This window comes from Leptodactylus fuscus, chromosome 10 (assembly GCF_031893055.1).
Source record: "Leptodactylus fuscus isolate aLepFus1 chromosome 10, aLepFus1.hap2, whole genome shotgun sequence".
NCBI lineage: Eukaryota > Metazoa > Chordata > Amphibia > Anura > Leptodactylidae > Leptodactylus > Leptodactylus fuscus.
The window spans coordinates 4,315,882-4,329,012 of record NC_134274.1 but is presented as its reverse complement, the minus strand read 5'-3'; positions in this window follow the sequence as shown (position 1 = coordinate 4,329,012).

Sequence of the window (13,131 nt, the reverse complement as noted above, 5' to 3'; positions counted from 1 at the left end):
ATACAGGATAAGTATTGTATGTACACAGTGACTGCACCAGCAGAATAGTGAGCGCAGCTCTGGAGTATAATACAGGATAAGTAATGTAATGTATGTACACAGTGACTGTACCAGCAGAATAGTGAGCGCAGCTCTGGAGTATAATACAGGATAAGTAATGTAATGTATGTACACAGTGACTGCACCAGCAGAATAGTGAGCGCAGCTCTGGAGTACAGGACACTCTAATGTATGTATAACGGGGGATTATCTCTTGATATGTGATATATGGTAAGACTTCTTTGCTTCCAGTAATTTATAAATGGATTTACCAGAATGTAAATTCTTTCCCTTTCTTGGATATGAAAGTAAAGGATATAATTTTCGATACATTGTTGATTTTGTAATTCTATCCTTGGCTACAAATGAATTCTTAGTAACATTTTGTTCGTTCAGTGATTTACAAGTGTCCTGACCCCCCCGACCCCACTCCTTGGTATATAATGTATGTATAATGCATTCTATCAGTCCAAGAGCATTTCCATGTTTCCAGCCCTTCACGGATTAAATTATCATCGGGATACAAGTAAACAATGCGCTCGCTCTTCCAAAAAGATAAAACACAAGCAAGAGCCAGAGACTGTCATAAAGTGAACAAACACGGAGACGAGCACGGCGGCGCTGATATCCACGACAAGGATGATAATTATTTCATGTTGTTCAATGTCTTCATCTGTAAACTTGGGCAATTTGCTGAATGTTAGCGAGGACAGACATCGTTGCGCGGAACATCTCACACGTCCGGATATTATGTCGGCCATTAATGTAATTGGCTATAAACTGCACAATATTTTGTCTCTAATGAGAGGAAGGCGACGTCGGAGCGCTGCTCCTCATAACTCGATGTGGAAAATGGAGCCTGGCATGAGGCAATGGAAGTGAATGACAGGGGGATATGGGGGGGGGGGTTAGTTTTTGTGTTTTTTTTAGTCTCAACCTTTTTTTCTACAAGTTAAAAACAAGGACCGTATAGTTAGGTCTCGGCTCATTTTATAGTATTTGGCTGGTGACCCCCAATGGGTATCGAGATGAACAAACTGATTGGTAGTGAGTTGGTTTTGTTGCAACTTTTCCAAAATTTTGGGGGTTTTGCCATCCATGAATCATTGCTATACCCTGAGGTCCTTCACAATGTCTGGTGCACCTTTGCAGGATTCTTCAATTTTCTTGCAGCCTCCTGGAAAAGTTGCAACAAACCCAACTCGCTACGAATCAGTTTGTTCATCTCGATATCTAACCCATTGGAGGTCACCAGCCAACTACTGTAAAATGAGCCCAGGGGACCATTGAGTCCTGATTGGGCAACCCAGGAGACTGGAAGAGGACTTGAAGACGACCATGAAGGAGCACCAGCATGGAAGTAGAGTGTCAGTGCTTATTATTTGTCTGCCCCTTTCCTGGGCATCTGCTTTTTGTACTATGGGATCTGAAGAGACCCCGGACTATAATAATGGCACTTCCAGTTCAGCTTCGCTCTGAACAAAACCGATGGATGAGCCTTGTCGATAGTCACAAGATTAATCCAATGGGGTTCATCCATCATCAGTTAGAATCCAAATATGGCATTGACTCTAAACGGAGATCCAGTCCCATTAGAATTCTGGATTCCACCGTCCTGATAGTTGTTACATTTTATCGGCACAACTTATCCGTCTGGTGTCTGGGTTTGTTTAGCTCACAGAGGATTGTGTAGACTTGAATACAATTGTAACAGACCCTCAAGTGTGAGAACTATTAGGTTTGTGCAGGATCTCATTCTCCGCTTGCTCTAGGCTCTTTACACCGCGCCTTCCTATTGCTTTATTTCCATAGCACTTCGTGCTTAAAATAAAGAAAACGAAACATGAACAATGTGAAACATTCACTCCATTCGCCTCCATTTTTATGTACATTTTCCCAGATATTATAATAAAGAAACAATATAAAAATAAAGGCTCAAGGGTCACAGAGAAAGATGTAAAAACAATTCAAATAATAAGAAAAAACTGTAGGTACAAGAATATCCGAAAACATGTCCGGTCCTGAACCCGGAAAACAGCCCTGAAGGGGTTAATGACATGATCTGCGAAAGGTAATAGGATCAACGTTTTAGATATAATAAATCCTATCTGCACTAGAGATGAGCGAACAGTCAAATGTTCGAAGTTCGAAATTCGATTCAAGTAGCTGCTAAGTACTCGACTGTTCGATCAAATATTGAACCCCATTATAGTCTATGGGGAAAAAATACTCGTTTAGGGGGAAACCAATATTCAACTCAGTCCACTATGACACCCCAGGAAATGATACCAAAACCCAGGAATGCAACTGGGACAGCAGGGGAAGCATGTCTGGGGGCATCTAACAAGCCCAAGTCACTGTATTACGTCGGGATCCCTGTCAGCTTGTGATATGCGGGAGCTGACTTTGTCCCATAGGAATGCATTGACCAGCGTTGATTGGCCGAATGCCATACAGAGAACAGCATTCGGCCAATCTACGCTGGTTCTGCTGGAGGCTCGTCTGTGAGGATGCGGATCTTAGACTCCGCCTCCTCTGCCAGAACCAGCATTGATTGGCCAAATGCTGTACTCTGTATGGCATTCGGCCAATCAACGCTGGTCAATGCATTCCTATGGTAAAAAGTCAGCTCCGGCATATCGCAAGCTGACAGGGATCCCGACCAGATAGAACCCCAAAGAGTTGTGTGAGTAACATTCCGCCTAAATAAAGGTAATCCCTAGCTAACCCCCAAAAAGTTGCCATCATGTTCAAAAAATTCTCCATCATCCATTTTGGGTGACCTACACGTCCAGCTCTGGAACAATGCTCAGACTCAAGAACATATATATATATATATATATATATATATATATATATATATATATATATATATATATGTATAGATATATATATAGATATGTATATTTTTGCATACTGCTGACCTAGTCACTTCCCAGTGTATAGAGCCAAAGGCCGAGAGCTCTGTGCACTATGCCATGGCTGAGCCGTGTTACTGCCAACCTAGCCACTACACAGTGTACAGAGCCGTCTTATACCAAGGCTGCTTTACCCTTTAGACATTAGGAAGTTTTGGTTCAAAGCTTGGGTGGCCTCTCTATATTATTCCACTATTAAAACCCTAAATAATTTCTTCTGACTTAAAACTACCAATTTTCAGGCCTATCAAAAAAAATCTTAAGTCTGGTAAATAAGCTACAAGGGCAGAAAAAGTAAAATTACACGTACAGATGGGAACGAGAGGAATAAATTCAGTGTCATTTGCATCTTGGCAGCAGATGAGTAGATAACCGATCTGGATGATGTGTATCACTGGCGTGACTAAACTGTAAGTAGGCCTGCAATGTGATAGCCAGCGGGACTCCGCTAACAAGAGGGGGGTTATAGAGACCCATGGTACTGGTCCTGGAGACGGGAAACGGCGTGTGATGGAACCAAACTGTGACCGAGGCGGCCGAGCCCACGGGCAACAGACTAAATACTGCTGGAACAGATACAAAGACAAACGTGGCTATAATAAGTGACATTATAGATTGGGGGCGCTATACTACTATACACATACAACAAAGAATGGCAGTAACATGTTGGCTGCCCTGCAAACACTGTTAAAACAAGTCCCATAAGAAAGTCGCCCAAATGCAGTTTTTCTCCAATTTCACCCCGTTCCCAGCTTTTCCCAGTTCCCAGTGCATTGTATGGAATATCAAATGGTTCCATTACAAAGCTCACTTCATCCCACAAAAAATTAAACTCTTCGTTGTCTCCAAAAAGTTCTGGATTTGGGACGCGGGGGAGTCAAAAATGAACATGGAAAAATGAAAAATTCCGCCAGCGGGGAAGAGGTTAAAGAATCAGATACATCAGATGTGATAGGATTGGTCCAAGTCTCAGTAATTTTATGAATATTGAATATTTGCAATAAATTCGATACTTTTTGGTATTTTGGGAACTTATCGGTTTTATATAATGTTTTTTTATGTTATAAATATCCGCCACTCGTCTTCTAAAGGTCCCGAAACTTCTAAAGGGTGCATTCACACTGAGTAAACGCTAGCTTATTTTGTAGAGTAAAATTACACTTGTAAATTTTGCTATCCCATTGACTTCAATGACATTTTACAGGCGTATTTTTATAGGCGTATTTTTTACAGGCGTATTTTTTACACTTGTAAAAAAATATCATTGAAGTCAATGGGATAGCAAAATTTACAAGTGTAATTTTACTCTACAAAATAAGCTAGCGTTTACTCAGTGTGAATGCACCCTAAGACGTAAATTTCCATCTTCGTGGAGATTTTCTTGGGTTTGAGGCTAGAGCACACTTGAGCGCGTTTTCTTGAGGAAGAAGTGACATCACTTCAGTGACTGGTGAAATCTCTCATGAATTATTCAGTAATTAATGGCTGGAATCAGAAACTCGTTTAATACTGATCTGCCTCATAATACGCCGACATTGTTACATTGTTATTCTTTAAGTAATGAACAATTTAATTGCAGAGAATCCAGCGGAGAATTGAAAGTCTTTTAGCAGCTTGAATGACAAAGTACAAAACACGACGCGGGGAGAGAAAAAAAAAAGCGAGAAGACTATCGGATATCTTTGTGCGGGGTAATCAAAGCGCTTTAAGCAGATGCTCGGCGGATATTTGCTTTTACAAACTGATCAAACACAAGGCTTTGTAAAGTTAGAAGAGGGAAGGTATCATTCGTAATTACTTGGCGCCTTGTCGGGGGCGACCGATCCCGTCATGTGGAATGGGCAAAGAATTCCGATATTTCACCAAGAAACTACGAAAACCTGGAGCAAATGGCACAAAGGCTGTGTTCAGGCAGGATCAGTGGGTATTGTTGTGGGGATGGTATGCAAATGAGAATAATTGACCCTCTGATTGGTCTGTTACCCCAATGAGAGTCCTTATGTCATTGATGACTACAGTGCCCCTATAACACTGACAGCTTCACTGACTCCATAGTAATGTTACCCACAGAGCCCTCATAACAGTCTCTTATAATAGTGTTATCCACCCAGCCCCTGTATGTCCCATAAGAACCTATATATATTAGTGTTATTCCCAATCCCCCATAAGTCTCTTATAATAGTGTTATCCAAAGAGCCCTTATAACTAAGCCCCATAACAGTCTCTATATTAGTGTTATCCCCAATCCCCCATAACAGTCTCTATATTAGTGTTACCCACAGAGCCCTCATAACAGTCTCTTATAATAGTGTTATCCAAAGAGCCCTTATAACTAAGCCCCATAATAGTCTCTTATAACAAGTAGTGTTATCCACGGAACCTCTGTATGTCCCATAAGAACCTATGTATTAGTGTTATCCCCAGTCCTCCATAACAGTCTCTATGTTAATGTTACCCACACAGCCCTCATAACAGTTTCTTATAATAAGTAGTGTTATCCACGGAGCCCCTGTATGTTCCATAAGAACCTGTATATTAGTGTTATCCTCAGTCCCCCATAACAGTCTCTATCCATAGGGTTCCTATAATCTTGTCCTATAACAGTCTCTATATTAGTGTTATCCCCACTCCCCCAAAACAGTCTCTATATTAGTGTTATCCCAAGTTCCTCTTTACAGTCTCTTATAATAGTGTTATCCAATGAGCCCCTGTATGTCCCATAGGAACCTGTATATTAGTGTTATCCCCAGTCCTCCATAACAGTCTCTATATTATTGTTACCCACAAAGCCCTCATAACAGTCTCTATATTAGTGTTATCCCCAGTCCCCCATAACAGTCTCTATATTAGTGTTACCCACAGAGCCCTCATAACAGTCTCTTATAATAGTGTTATCCAAAGAGCCCTTATAACTAAGCCCCATAACAGTCTCTTATAACAAGTAGTGTTATCCACGGAACCTCTGTATGTCCCATAAGAACCTATATATTAGTGTTATCCCCAGTCCTCCATAACAGTCTCTATATTAGTGAGTCCCCATAACAGTTTCTATATTAGTGTTATCCCAAGTTCCTCATAACAGTCTCTTATGATAGTGTTATCCACAAAGCCCCATAACAGTCTCTTATAATAGTGTTATCCTCGGAGTCCCTGTATGTCCCATAGGAACCTATATATTAGTGTTATCCCCACTCCCCCATAACAGTCTCTATCCACAGGGTCCCTATATTCTTGTCCTATAACAGTTTTTAATTAGTGTTAAGCCCACTGCCCCCATCACCATACCCCATAAATCTCTATAATAGTGTTATTTTCAGTGCCCCCCATAACCATGTCCAATATTTCTCTTTAATAGTGGTATCCACAGAGACCCCATAACAATGTCCCCAATGTCCCATATATTAGTGTTATTCCCAGTGCCCCCATAGCAGCCTCTGTCCACAGGCCCCCTATCCATGTCCTATAACAGTCTCTATTAGTTTTATTCTCAGTGCCCCCATAACAGTCTCTATAATACTGGTAACCACAGAGACCCATATCCATACCCTATAACAGTCTCTACAATATTATTATCCACAGAGTTTCCATCAGATTCTGCATTACCACTGGCTCTTGTATAGTGACGGGACACCACCAGGGGGCGCCGTGCTGTACGTACCGCCTGACGCCCCAGTGTAAATGTTAACTTAGCTTCAGTAACTGGGCTTTAAAGAAGTTAATGATCTATTAATTATAGTGAGATTCCCGTGAGCTTTGATCCGCACCTCCCGCTGCATGGTCGCACTGACTGAGATTTCAGCCTCATTAGTGGCCCCTCATGGCGGCGGCTCCAGACTCTGCGGCCCGGGATACACATTAAGGATTAATATTTATTGCTGGAGGGATCTCTATAATTACCCTCCACTGAGCGCGGCTTTCATGGCGCGCCAAACATTAGTAATGCCGTTTCAACAAATAATAGGATGGAGTGGATTCATAGCAAGTCTAGAAGTTACACAGGGGGCAAAACTATCTCACAGAATCCCCAAAACACAGCAAAGCAGTGTAAAGCGTATACAGCAGATACATCTGGGGGCTTACTGAAGGGGCAGGGGGCCCAAATGGTACAATTTGTTATTACGTAACTTAGTCTGGGCAGAGATGACAGAATTTAACCTTCCAATTCCTTGCACTCTGCAAATATTTACAAAGTAACAAATAAAAGGTATGCAGGAGGGAGAGGAGGGAGATGCTGCTGCAGATTCTATTTCCTTTAGTAGATGATACTGCATGCTATGAGAGGGGAAGAGGAAGTCATGTCCATCATTGCACCTATTGCCCTGTATTGACATAGTACTATTTGATCTGTGAGCTTCTGATAACCAAGACCCCTGCAGATCTGCTGTTTGGGGATAGCGTGTCTCTTGGTAATGTTTATATGCTGCTGGTTTTTTTACTGCAACTCTTCCCTTGAAACGTCAATGGAGCAGCGCTATATGACCAGTACTGTACATTGAGTGAGCAGCACCTGTGAACATTACCGTCTGCATGTTCGTTCTACCTCTTTTGGGTCTCCTGGTGACATCATGCACCTGGGATCATTGGGCCACCAGTGATCACAGGGTCACACTGAGTGTCGTGACATCATCACATCCTATAGGGTAGTAATATCAGTGATTGAGGAAGTCGCTAGCTTCCTATGTGTCTTTTAACTAAGACCTTTCACCCCTTCCAGCAACTCCAATGTCATCCTTCAATAGATGCCTTCCACTGATTCCATCACAGTTGGAATTTTTCCTCTAGCTTCCACCCTTCTTGAGTAATCAATGCTGTTAGTATCAGCAACTAATATGCTAATTAGACAGCCTACTGTTAATTGGCCTGGATCAGATAGACAGGGACCGCCCACCTGACAGTAGAGAGATTGACTACCATATTGAGTGCTCAGGAAGGGTGGGGGCTAGAGAAAAATATCAAAAGGATCAGTTCCAATTTGGATCAGTTGTAATTTTTAATGGCTCTATTTAATGTTCCGTACAATATAATGTGAAATGGAAACAAAAATATATATATGTGGGGGGGGGGGGGGATAGGAAAAAATGCAATTTTGTGTCTGTTTTTAGTTTTTGTTGCATTGATTGTTCTGTTTTCTGTTGGTCAGTTTCATCCCACTGATACCAAATTTGTATTGTTTTTCTTATATTTTACGATGTATAACCCCAACATGCTGACAGCCATGTTTATGTCTTTGTCTTTGGTGCTTTCTTAGGTTATAGGTCCTGGAGTTCCCCTTTAAATGAGAAAACACTCCCGAAAGTTACCAAGAAATAAACCAATTTTCTGTTCTATAGAAACTTCTACATGTTCTTCTATTCCGTTCCCAGCTCTGATCACCCGGGATCGCTCGAGCAATTGATTTATTTCAATTAAGACTTGTTACCTTCTCCCCTAAGTGCGATAATTAACCCTTGTCAAGGCTTCCTTCCATTTCCTTATGGTTCCGTGCAGGCTCACGCTCACCTCGCGCAGAACAGGTAGAACATTCCACAGATGGTTCTCCGCGGGGGAGAAATTGGCTCAGATTTTTCAGGCTGTTCACTTAAAAAGAGCAACACAAGAAATTCAAGGCGTTTAGGATTTCGGCTGCTTTGGCTCAAAAAGTTGTAAACAAAAAATGATCAGATTTAAATTTTGCATTTAAGGGTTAAAAATCAATGAAGAAAATCCGCCATGTAAGATAATGAGAAGTTTATACGATAATGAGCAAAAATTTCCTGTGTGTGTGTGTGTGTGGGGGGGGGGACGAGGTTTGTGTTTGTAAATCCAATTGTAGACAGTTGTATGGAAAACGTAGCTTCAATGAGCTGCTTCTAAAGCCAACAGGACAGTGTTGTACATTATTATTTGTGGGGTAAATTGCAATTACACCTTTTGGTTTGGGGGGTTTAGTTTTTATTGTGCTACTTTGTTTTTTCCTGTAGGTCCGGATGGTCACAGCAGTAACATTTATCATGTTTGTTACCTTTGTTATGTAAAACTCATTGCTGTGTTCTAATAATCACAATCTATATAAATTGTAGCCTTTGGAGCTGTGTTGGAGCTTGTTTTTTGCAGGATTAGCTCTAGTTTTCTATTGATTATATGTGGCTATTTGATCAACTTTTATTCATTTTCTTTTGGGGTGAGAGAAGAATGGGGACTCGTGGGATTAGAGCATGATTTAACAATGGCCGCCCCCATGCATCAGAATGGCGAGATGGCATGGTTGCATGGCCATCTAATCCTACATGGTCAATAATGACATCATCAATTGTGGCTGTATAATGTAAACTGTATAATGCATCTGACACCCATCATGTTTAGGGAGGGCTCAGCTTTAGTGCCTTGGGTTTATCCCCCGCCAGACAATATGACATTCACAAGTGTGTCTCGTCCACCACCCTCTGATGGACACGTGTGTCTCGTCCACCACTGTCCAATGGAAACTTTTCCCTCATCCACCACCCTCTGATGGACAGTGTCTCTCATCCTCTGCTGTCCAATAGACACATGTTCCTTGTGCACCACCCTCTGGTAGACATGTGTCTCTCGTCCACCATTCTCTGGTAGACATTTGTCTCTTGTCCACCACCCTTTGGTAGACATGTGTCTCTCGTCCACCACCCTCTAGTAGATATGTGTCTCTCGTCCACCACCCTCTTGTAGACATGTGTCTCTCATCCACCACCCTCTAGTAGACATGTGTCTCTCATCCACCACCCTCTGGTAGACATGTGTCTCTCATCCATCACCCTCTAGTAGACATGTGTCTCTCATCCACCACCCTCTAGTAGACATGTGTCTCTCATCCACCACCCTCTAGTAGACATGTGTCTCTCATCCACCACCCTCTGGTAGACATGTGTCTCTCATCCATCACCCTCTAGTAGACATGTGTCTCTCATCCACCACCCTCTAGTAGACATGTGTCTCTCATCCACCACCCTCTGGTAGACATGTGTCTCTCATCCATCACCCTCTAGTAGACATGTGTCTCTCATCCACCACCTTCTGATGAACATTCTTCTCATCCACCACTGTCTGTATCTCCTCTTTCCCCTCCTACATTTTAGCTCCACAGTTATTTTCTATTTTTCCATACATTTCATTTGTGACATGAAGGAGCCAATTCCAGTGAGTGCTCCGTGGATGAAGTCCTCATGAATCGTCGATTAATCAGCAGAGACGTCTTATTATAGCCATATAAATATACAGAGACAGGCAAGGAGCATACTCAATAAACAAATGGGAGTCATTAGCGGCAAGTAATGAGCCTGCGATTGTGTGTGACCGTGATTTATCTGTAAGTACGGCCGCCGTATGGTCCTGGGTCGTCGCCTCCTGGATATCCTCTGCTCTGTTGTGATCCTATTGTGTGTACTCATAGTCAGTGTGAATGGCTGTATTTGACAGATTTGACAGCCCCATAACATAGGATCTTGTATATTCTGCCCATGTGTTATATTTCCTACGTGTTACCCGGGAAAGAAAAGCAAAAGCCCCGACCTGCGGAAAGGTTAAACTGAAAATTGACTGTTACATTGTGTCCACATGGAGGCTGCTTAACATGTGCACATCTCGTATTCCAGAAGATGGGGCGTGATGATTATTGCAACGCGCCTCTCCCTATGAACAGCTGATCAATTGTCATTATACTCAGACAGCAAGTTCCATCTGGCTGTGCAGATGTTTTAAGGATCTGACTCCTGCGTCTGCTCGGTGAGGGTTGCGAGCCCCAGCTCTGGAAGGTTAGATTAACAGGAGAATTTCAAGCTGCGGTACAATATGGATTACACGTCGCTCAGTATGAGACGCGTTTACCGAGTCTTACCGCTGGGCTCATCCTGCACAATGCTTCACCATTCACCTTGTCGCTTTCCCCTTCTCTGCAGTTTCTATCAGATTTCTTTCCATGGAAACTTTGCTTTATGTAGCGGCTCGAGGCTCGGAGGGTTCTTAGAAAAATCTATTAATTCTATATTTCGAGTACTTGAAACATCTCAACTTGAGCCACTGAAAAATGAATTGATGTAGTTTAGACGTCAGATTGATTTCCTATTGATCTATATGCAAATAAACCACTTTAATCCAAGAAAATCTTCTTCTGGGAATTGGTTTTATATGTGACAATCAATGCGGGGAGACATTAAGAAGGATGGAAGTGTCTTCAGAGAAGAAGCAGGAGACCTGTAGAGGGGTATTTACCGCTTTCTAGGTGGACGGAATATCAAGGGGTCTCCTGCTCAGGAATAGAGATGGACGAACTTCACAAGATTTGTTTTGTGAATATTTGTAAGATTCTGACAATTTGGTTCCGGGCCAAAATTACATGTAAGCAGGAATTTCTATTACCGTATTCTGGGGTCTCTTTAGACCCCAGGGTGTAATAATTTGAGACTCAAGGAAGGTGCATAAAAATGTAAAAAGCGCTTATATTCTCCTCTCCCCAATTCTCCTGGACTCCCTCTTAGCTCTGTGTTCATCCTAAGGCATCTTCTGGTCTCCTAGGGCTAGGGGTGAGCGATCGGGATCGGGAAAGATCCGCTCCCGATTGGCGATCAAGCAAATTTCACGATCGGGATCGGCTGGAAAATGATCAATTTTAAAAACGATCCTGAAATCTCAAGATCGGCTCAACCCTACATGGGGTACATCAACTTCATAACACAACAACACAACACACTGGGTCTCCTGGGTTTCCAATGATACCTTACAGTACACTAATGATTCCTAGATGGCATACCCCAAAAATTGTGGGTTCATCTAAGCCTGAAATTTTTGCAAATTTTGTAACAAACACAAGTCATTATGGTCCAGTTCGTTCAGGACCCTCCTTTTTGAGGGAGAGCAGAAAGACTGACTCTGATGGAAATTGGAGAGCTGGACCTTGAGCGATCAGATCTGATATTAGATGGGTTGCCTATTTTTGGGCACCAAAATCAGGGAGACTCTGAGAAGTGGTGTAATAAGCAGTGAGGTCTGCTTAGGTCAGAAATCTTGGGGGTCTTAAGACCAGAGCTTGTATTTGGCCACTTCCCTGATTTTCATCATGCACTCCTCTTCCTTCTTAGGTTCCCCTGCACGTTACATCCCGATACCTGGCCTGACAATTGGATTTTGCATGCAATCACCCCAGGAGACAAGAAGACTGTACTCTACAAAACTTATGGCCCTCGAGGAGAGGAGATATAGCAATGAACTGCGGGGATATTCATAGTGTTACGTCCTAGTGGTGGCTCTTGATACAATGTAGGGTCCAATATGGAGCATTATGATATATACATATTCCCTCCCTCCAAACTAGGCAAGCCATATCTACCCCTACGCCTTTTGTACCTTATTCCACCCCCCATATTCACCCCTGCTACATCTGCAAGCCGTGCCCATCCATTGGCCCCTTACCAAAAACTAGCAAACAAAAAGTCTACATAAGAAATAAAGAAATTTGCTGAAGTTTTCCTATTTCCATCTCCGTTGTTGGTTTTGCAGCGGGATATTATTTACGGCCGTGCCTTTAAATCTGAGCAGCGGGCCTTTCTGCGGCTCCAAATAAATTGCATAAAAGATGATTTCGGCGAAAGACGAAGTTTGAGGGGTAAAATAAATTGCAGATGAATTTAACAGGGATTTACATAAAGAAAGAAAGATTTATGGACACCAAAGGTTTCTGGAAGGTTCCGTCCCTCCCCCTTATTCATTTAGGCCACAAAACAGATGCAAAAATAAATAAGGAGTCAATTTTCTGAAAAATATACGAGCTGAGAGATGATTATCCCGACTGCAAAATTCTGCAGATAAGTAATATTCGGCGCCGGGCTTGTCACTGGTGACAAACTACATGAGGCTCCGAAAGTGGAAGGAGATAAAAATCAGACGGGATGTTGTAAGTTACGCATCATACGAGATGACACAATCCTGTCCATGGATCAATCAGAAATATGGAGTCATCAGATAGGGTGCCATCCACAGTAATACTAGACAGACCTGGAGAGCTAAGTGTGTAGCTGAGTTTGGCACCGAGTACCATGATATCATAGTGTTATGGGGTTTTACATAGAACTGCAGGTGGAGCTCCCATAGTGGGAGGGGCCACAGGGCAAGACCTTCTTCTGCCACCTGACCCCCTATATTGTCAATAGCATTGGTTATACCACTG